The 7,252-nt window shown below is 40.8% G+C and overlaps 1 long non-coding RNA gene across 1 annotated transcript; it reads left to right on the plus strand.

The window, feature by feature from the left end:
- The first annotated feature begins 4,233 nt into the window (after positions 1-4,233).
- Positions 4,234-6,718, plus strand: LOC109388126 (uncharacterized). The gene is made up of 3 exons (XR_002125147.1): positions 4,234-4,302; positions 5,014-5,052; positions 6,112-6,718. It is a non-coding gene; the product is annotated as an uncharacterized LOC109388126 (long non-coding RNA).
- The last annotated feature ends 534 nt before the right edge of the window (positions 6,719-7,252 follow it).

The following is a 7,252-nucleotide window of genomic DNA, read 5'->3' on the forward strand; positions in this document are numbered from 1 at the left end:
TACTTTGTAGCCAATCAGTGCTACTGACATTTAGTCAGTTATTTAGTGGCACTAGAGTGCACAATACAGACAGTTCTGGGTTCTCCGTGTAAATACAGATCTGGTTTAGATGCTGCTCATGGCGAATGCAAGAGCTTCAGACTTTTTAAAACATGGTTGGTGAGCACTTACTTCCATGAGCTCTACACTGGACCTCAGTACATAAAACACCAAAAGAAGAGTTGCTATGGTTGGGGTAGGATCCTGGAGTTCTGCCCCCTCATCCTTTGGGAACAAAATTTGCAAGCCATTGGTCTAGTGATTAAGAAAAAGATTCAAGAGTCAAGCAATGGAGTTTAGACCCCAGTTCTGGGTGACCCTTGGGAAATGTCTTCCTCTCCCTGAACTTAAGTTTTGTAATTTCTAAAATGCAGCCAATAATTCCACATCACAGGTGGTTCTGAGAATTAAATGAGATCATGTAAAACAGCGATCAGCACAGTGCCTGGTGCACAAGAATAGCTGTGTTACTGGTGCGGGATGATTAGTGTTAATCTGCCGCCACTTCCATTTTAGCTAAAACTATTACAGGGGACAGGATGGGTGTAGTATGATGCTGGAAGCAACAAAAGATGGTGCTGATGACTAAACATGCCTGGAAGGCACCAGAACAATTGCTTTTTTTTTTTGTAAAAGGAGTTAAGTCACTCCTGGTGTGCCTAACAACGACTAACATGGCCGAAGGGAATTGGCCAACCTTTGTAAGGCGCTGTTGAGAGCTGATCGTGCTCTGCTTACAGAAATTCAGGTCACCGATGAGCTCTAATCCTTGTATCTCCTGCTGTAGTTCTTAGGAAAAATGTACTCATTTGTGGAAGAAATTCAACCCTTCAAATATACTCGACATAATTTTCTGGGAATTCCTAACTGACCGCCTAGAGGGAAATACACCCCATGAATGGTGAGTGTATCAGCCTTTTAATGAGGCATGTTGTATTAGTATATAAAGTGTTAGCGTGGAGAGAGACATAGGACTCGATAGATGATAAGTAGTGAGAATATAAACTGAAAACCTCCTGTTGAAAACAAAACAAAACAAAAAGTGGTCCCCTTGGACCATACAACTTGAATTCTTTAATTTTTGCACTGCTAACAGCACAGAGAAAGAAACTATTTCAATTAGGGGCGTTAGAAGTATACTGACATTAAACAAATATCTAACGATTTGAATGATTTCTTAAAAATGACTGAAATACAGTTCCTCATGTTTTTATGATCCTTTTTGTATATTGCTCCAGATAGGATTGCAAAAGCAATGATCTTGCAAGAAATGAGACCTCCACTGCAAATGGTATGCACCATTAAAATACAAAAGGAAATGTATGAGCCAACAAAGCTAAGATGAAAAAAAGCTCTGTTCTCCCTTTATATTTCATCTCTCTATACTTATAGCAACTTGGTCTGATTTGCTGACCCCAAACCTGGATCTGTTGCCAAGGCATTGCCAGAATCCTGAAAAAGGGCAAGAACCCCCAGCTCAGGCTTTAGCTACTTCAGGCCTACTCCGACTTCCCCTCAACTCCTCAGCCACGACCTCTGAGGCCTCTTAAAGCATACTGCTGAGAACGTGGCAATGAAGCCATGTGACCTTTCGCACTAAGTGTCTGATTCATCTTGAAGGTTCCCTGACACCCCAATTGTCAGAGCCCTGGGTGTTGAGCTGTGGCTTCTGACTGTCATGGGAAGTGTCCTGCTAAGAAGAAAGGCAGATTCCCCTCTAGAAGCATGTCATTCCCAGAGTGCCCATCTTGTATTGTGGGTCACTCACACATGCTCCCTAAGAAGGCTCCTAGGAACAGAGAAATTGTCATTATTTCCTCATCCCTTACTTATCTCTTAGAGGGTCAGAGGAGAGCCAGTACTTTTCAGGGTCCCCACTGCCTGTACAAGCATGCCTCTGCTTTTGAAGAGCATCAATAAACTCCAACTGAATTTATAGTCTCCCTTCCACCTTTAGCTACATCTTATTCCTACTTGGGTGCTTTCCAAATCAGTGAAAAGCACCACCACATAGCTCATCACAGTTATTATTATTGACTCTCCCATCTCCCTGACCAGGCGTTGTCCCCCGTTCTGGCCCCAAATCAATCAGTAAATGTTGTTGTTTCTTCCTCTGTCATGGCCAATAACGTTACCACTCTCTGTTGTTTAGATCAATGTCACAGACTCCTAACGAGCCTTTCTTCTTCTAACCTTGCCCTATTGCAATCCTTTCTCCTACTTCAGTCATTCTCTGGCTCTGCATCCTTCAATGGCTCTCCCACTGCCTTCAATAACAGTCCAGTATTCTTAAATTGTCTTACAAGGCCTGTCATGATGCGATGCCTCCTCACTCCAGGGACATTTTTTTACCGCTTTCTCTACCCCCCACGCCCAAATCCCTACATATGATTGGCACTAAACCATTGGAGCTCTCCATGCTCTGTCTTCACTTCCAAGCTCTTGCATCTTACTCTTCCTTGGTCTTCGGCACCCTTTGCCACTACGCTCCCTCCATTCTCTGGCTAACTTCTATTCACCTTTCAGGTCTTGGATTAAATGTTACTTCTCCAGGAAGCTTTTCCTGACCTTCCAAATCCAATTAGGCTTCCTCATAGGTCCTTTCTTAGCACTTTATTTTCTCCACCATAACATTTAGCACACTCCATTGTCACTGCGTATCGAGACCCCAGTCTTTCTTTTTTAGTGTTCTATTCTTTGTGCCCAGAACAAGTTGTCCTGAATTGAATGTGTGAAAGAGTATTATGGAAATAAACAAGCAAGTTTTTAAAGAGGAATTGTCAACATGTCAGATGCATCTGAGAGAGCAAGTGACCTGAGAACTAAAAAGTGATCTTTGGGCCCATATGGAAGTGGTTTGTGACTGTGACAAGAGCACTTTCAGTGGAGTAATGGGGACAGAAGCCAGAGGGGAGTGGGTTGAAACTGGCTAGGACATGAGTCTATGTGGACAGCAAGTATAGACAAGTTGATTAGAGTGTTGTGCTAAAATAAGAGGAAGATATTGTTGATGCAAGAGGGAGAGGGGACTGCAGGAACATATGTGTATGAGAGATTGAAGGAACTGCTTGTAAGAAAGAATTGTCTATAGGATCACACAAAAGGCAGACCCCTCCACAAAGGAAAGTACTGTTGGGCTAAAGTACACAAGCACATTTTGAATCATAACCTCCGATAAAATTTGATAGGACAAATGAATTAAAATTCCAGAAAGTAAGCTTGCAATGTTATTAAGCTGTGCTTTGTGCAGCAAGTAATAGCTTTATTGGTAGATTTTTGTTGACCTGTTGGTTAATGATGCAAAGGGAAACTAGACTCAGATGCAAGAAATCCTTTTGTTTTTATTTATTATTGAATACGTGTGTCACCAAGGTATGAAGAGTCATGCAACAAATGCTTCAGGAATACAGTATCATTGAATACAGCAGAATGGGTGCATCTTGAATTTTACAATAAAAAAGAATGGCTTTTCTCCCAGTTGTGCAAGTGTCCATTCAAAGTGCAACTCACTTTTTGGAAGAAAAAAAAATAAAACTTTCCATGGTGGAAGCCATAACCAACTTGTTGAAGTTTATACAGAAAATATTTTCAGTACACAAAGCAGAGTGCAGAGTTTCAGGAGGAAAGTGTGAGGGTCAGGATGATAAAAGCGAAGGAAGACCAGCAGATGTGCCCTAGGCCCTCCACGTTGTCATCAATCATAAACCTGTCCTTTTCCCTGGTTCCCGACCAGTAGGTCTGGGACCCCTGGGGGTAGCAGCATTTACTGTGAGGGGGTCTGTAAATCCATATGCACATTTAGTATGGGTAGACTAAATAAATAATATGTCATATAAACACACACTGCTATTTTTTTAAATGTCTATAGGGGAGGTGATGAATAAAATACAAATTCACTTACTTCGCTGAATTAACAGCAGCCTTTGATCATTATGTATTTTCTCCATCTATAGACACTGAAAGTCCTCATGCTTAAAAAAGGCTGCACTATTGCTATTGTTATTTGTTAGAAAACACATAGAAAGCCACTGGGTGGTGATTTAAACAGGAGGCAAAACATTTTCTTTAGTTTTTAATAATTAGCTGCATTATAAAAACCTGTTTTAAAACATTTGCCATATGTTTCAACAAACTTGTTTGTTTTTTTCACTCTGTTCCTGCAGGATACTTTGTGCTAAAGCCCTCCTTGGTCCATACTCTACACAACACACACCAGCTCTTGAAAAAGGAAATAGAGCATCCAAGGACCACGTTTTTAGGAGTGTGAGTGGGGTTTCTCTCCCTCTTTTGCACATTGATAGTACTTCCTGGGGTGGAAAAGTAGGGGCAGAAATCCCAGCTTCCTTCTCTTGTTATGCCCTGAACTGGACAAGGGTGGGGGGGGGATGGTGGGGTACTTCCATCCAAATGTGTTCCCTGTTTCTAATTCGCCTGCCTCTAGGGGCTACTTTCTGTGCTTTATTCATGCAGGGGAACCCAAAGGCTCCTGTGTGTTCTCATCTGCCCCAGATATTCAGCTAGCCTACACCCTTAATTGAGTGTTGATTTGTCTTGCACTTGTTTCAAATTTATTTCTTTTTTCTCACCAATAAGAGAATAAGCTACTTGAAATATATGAGTCCATAGTTCATATTGAATGTAGAATCGAATTGACTGGGGAAAAGCAACATCTACCCTTTCCTCAAGTTCTCTTTCTCACTAGTGTCTAACTGAGTGATAGAAATGTTCTTTTAAATTTAGGTATATTTCCCCAAACTCTTCATTGAAATATTTCCCAAAGTGTGACAGCACATAAGATATTAGTTGACCTAACATCATTACTTTGAGTCCCATAATGAAAAAATGATTTTTTAAAATTAATTTTCTTTCAATCCTGATCACACAAAGGAGAAAATCTTAATTTAGTGTTGGCATATGTGTAATACTCCTTACAGCATCCCTTACCCTTCTTCTTTTTTTCTTTTTTTTTAATAGAGAGTGTCTAGACATCACATTCAGAGCCTTTACCATAAGGTACCATTATTTATTTATTTATTTATTTTTTATTATTAGTTTCAGGTGTACAGAACAATGCAATAGTTATCCTTTTCACCCTTCACACAGAAACAAACCCCCTCCTCCATCTACTGCCCTCCCACCCCCTATATCATACTTATCTATTAAAATTCCATTGACTCCATTCCTACTCTCTACTCCACGCCCTGTATGTATATATAATTGTAGTTGACATACAATATATAAGGTACCATTATTTATCTAAATTTTAAAGCATGTTTTTGTATTCATTGTGTGTGTATGTATATATATGTGTCTGTATATATATATATATACACATTATATATACATATGATATATATACACATACCATATACTATGTATATGTATATTTAGCTACCTTCTATTTAAGGCAACTAATATACTCTATCCATTTACAGTAGTGATATAAATTTTAACATAATAGGAAAAAATTAGTCAATTTAAAGAATAATATTGTACAGATATTGATGGTTTCATAGTACAGCAAAAACCATGTGAGCTATTAAAGAATGAAATTTTGTGAGGTCCCACCCTATCACAAAGAAAATCGATTCCAGCGAGACAGAAGAGTAAGCTGTGAGAATGAAGCTGATTGTCGAAGTGGGAACGCCTTGCAGCACCCTGAATAAGAGGGTCCAGAATAGGTTAATTGGATGGCCATCAGGAGGTGAGCAGGCATGTGAGGCAGAGCTCTGATGTGGCCGTTTCTGCCACACCAGCACGAGAAGTTATCAGCAGTACTGTCCCCGGCATCTTTAAATCCGAAGGAGGAGAATAAAAGCAGTTTAAATTTTGTTATGTGTTTAGCCTGACAGTGTATCAGTTTTTCCCATGCCACGGTGTCACAGGATCCATTCATATAAGGGGTTAAAGATTGTATCTGAGAGAATGGCAAAACCGTTCTCAAGTGCGTTACTCAGCTCCAGTCAGACGTCACAGGGGGAATTGGCTAGCGTTGTAAAGCCAGCATGTGTAAAACTTGCTGTTCCTTTCTATTTGTCTGTGACATCATTCTGGCTCTCCCTTTCCCTCCAGGAGATGGCTGCCAGAAAGAATTAATACCATACCTGCCCCATGCATGTGGACCTCCAAAACAGAAGTAAACGTTGTTTACTGCTAACCGGAATCATTTCCCCCAATGACAGCAAAGAGCACGGATGCCTGCCCCACTGGTGGATAATTACAGCAACACTTTGTTTTAGCAGAGTGGAGATAGCGTCACAGCAGGATAAAGAGGGCTGGAATCCCTAACTCTGATGGCCCAATCCTGGGTCTCCCACGCCTAGCTCTCTCTTCTCTCAAGCTAGCCACTTAACCTCTTTTTGGAAGCCAGCTTCCTCCAATGAGACCTGCTCACATGTACTTCTTGTCTGAACACCAGATAAGGCAGATGCTGCACAGAGGCAGTAGCCACAGCCTAATCTACAGTGCAAAAGTGCTATCCAGAAGCCCCGTGTGCCCCAGGGTTTCCTAAATCACACAGCTTCAGCAACTCCCCATCAATGTTGAAGGCTGTAGCCAGACCCAGACCCTTCCTTGTGTTGAAACCCAGCCCTTTGCTGGCTGTGGGCTCATTAGTGATGGACCTTGGGACTTGTAAAAAGGGTGGATTTACTTTTCTTTATATCTCTATATTGGTAGACATCTAAATAGAAAATTTTCAGCGTGTGTGTGTGTGTGTGTGTGTGTGTGTGTGTGTGTGTGTGTGTTTGGTTTTTCTTTTTGCTTCGAGACTCTGAATTTCCAGACATCTGCAGAAAATTTGAAAAACCTCTTACTTCCCAGAAAAATTGTTTTTCTAAAACAGAGATGCCATTTGTCAACTACAAAATGTACTTTGCTTTTTGGCATCACATAGAATATAGAGAAAACGTACTCAGGTAGCTACTTGGGCAGAGAACAGAGAGCAAAACTTGATCTTGAAAATACATGAAAACAGTGCTCTTATCTTTTGCTTCACCCATTACCAAAGAACTGGATTGGGTTGGAATAGGCATTTGCTGCGCAGTAAGGAAGACTGAGAAAAGAACAGATTTCATTTAAAAGTGGCTGGATAGACGTGGTATCTTATATGGACAAATTAGTGTCTGTGCTTGAGCCAAATAGCACAAAACAGGCACTCAGTTTTTCATAGCCCTGCACCATACATTGTTGACTCCTGCTGGTTATTTCCTAT

The sequence above is a fragment of the Hipposideros armiger genome, unplaced genomic scaffold (genome assembly GCF_001890085.2).
Source record: "Hipposideros armiger isolate ML-2016 unplaced genomic scaffold, ASM189008v1 scaffold_182, whole genome shotgun sequence".
Taxonomy (NCBI): Eukaryota; Metazoa; Chordata; class Mammalia; order Chiroptera; family Hipposideridae; genus Hipposideros; species Hipposideros armiger.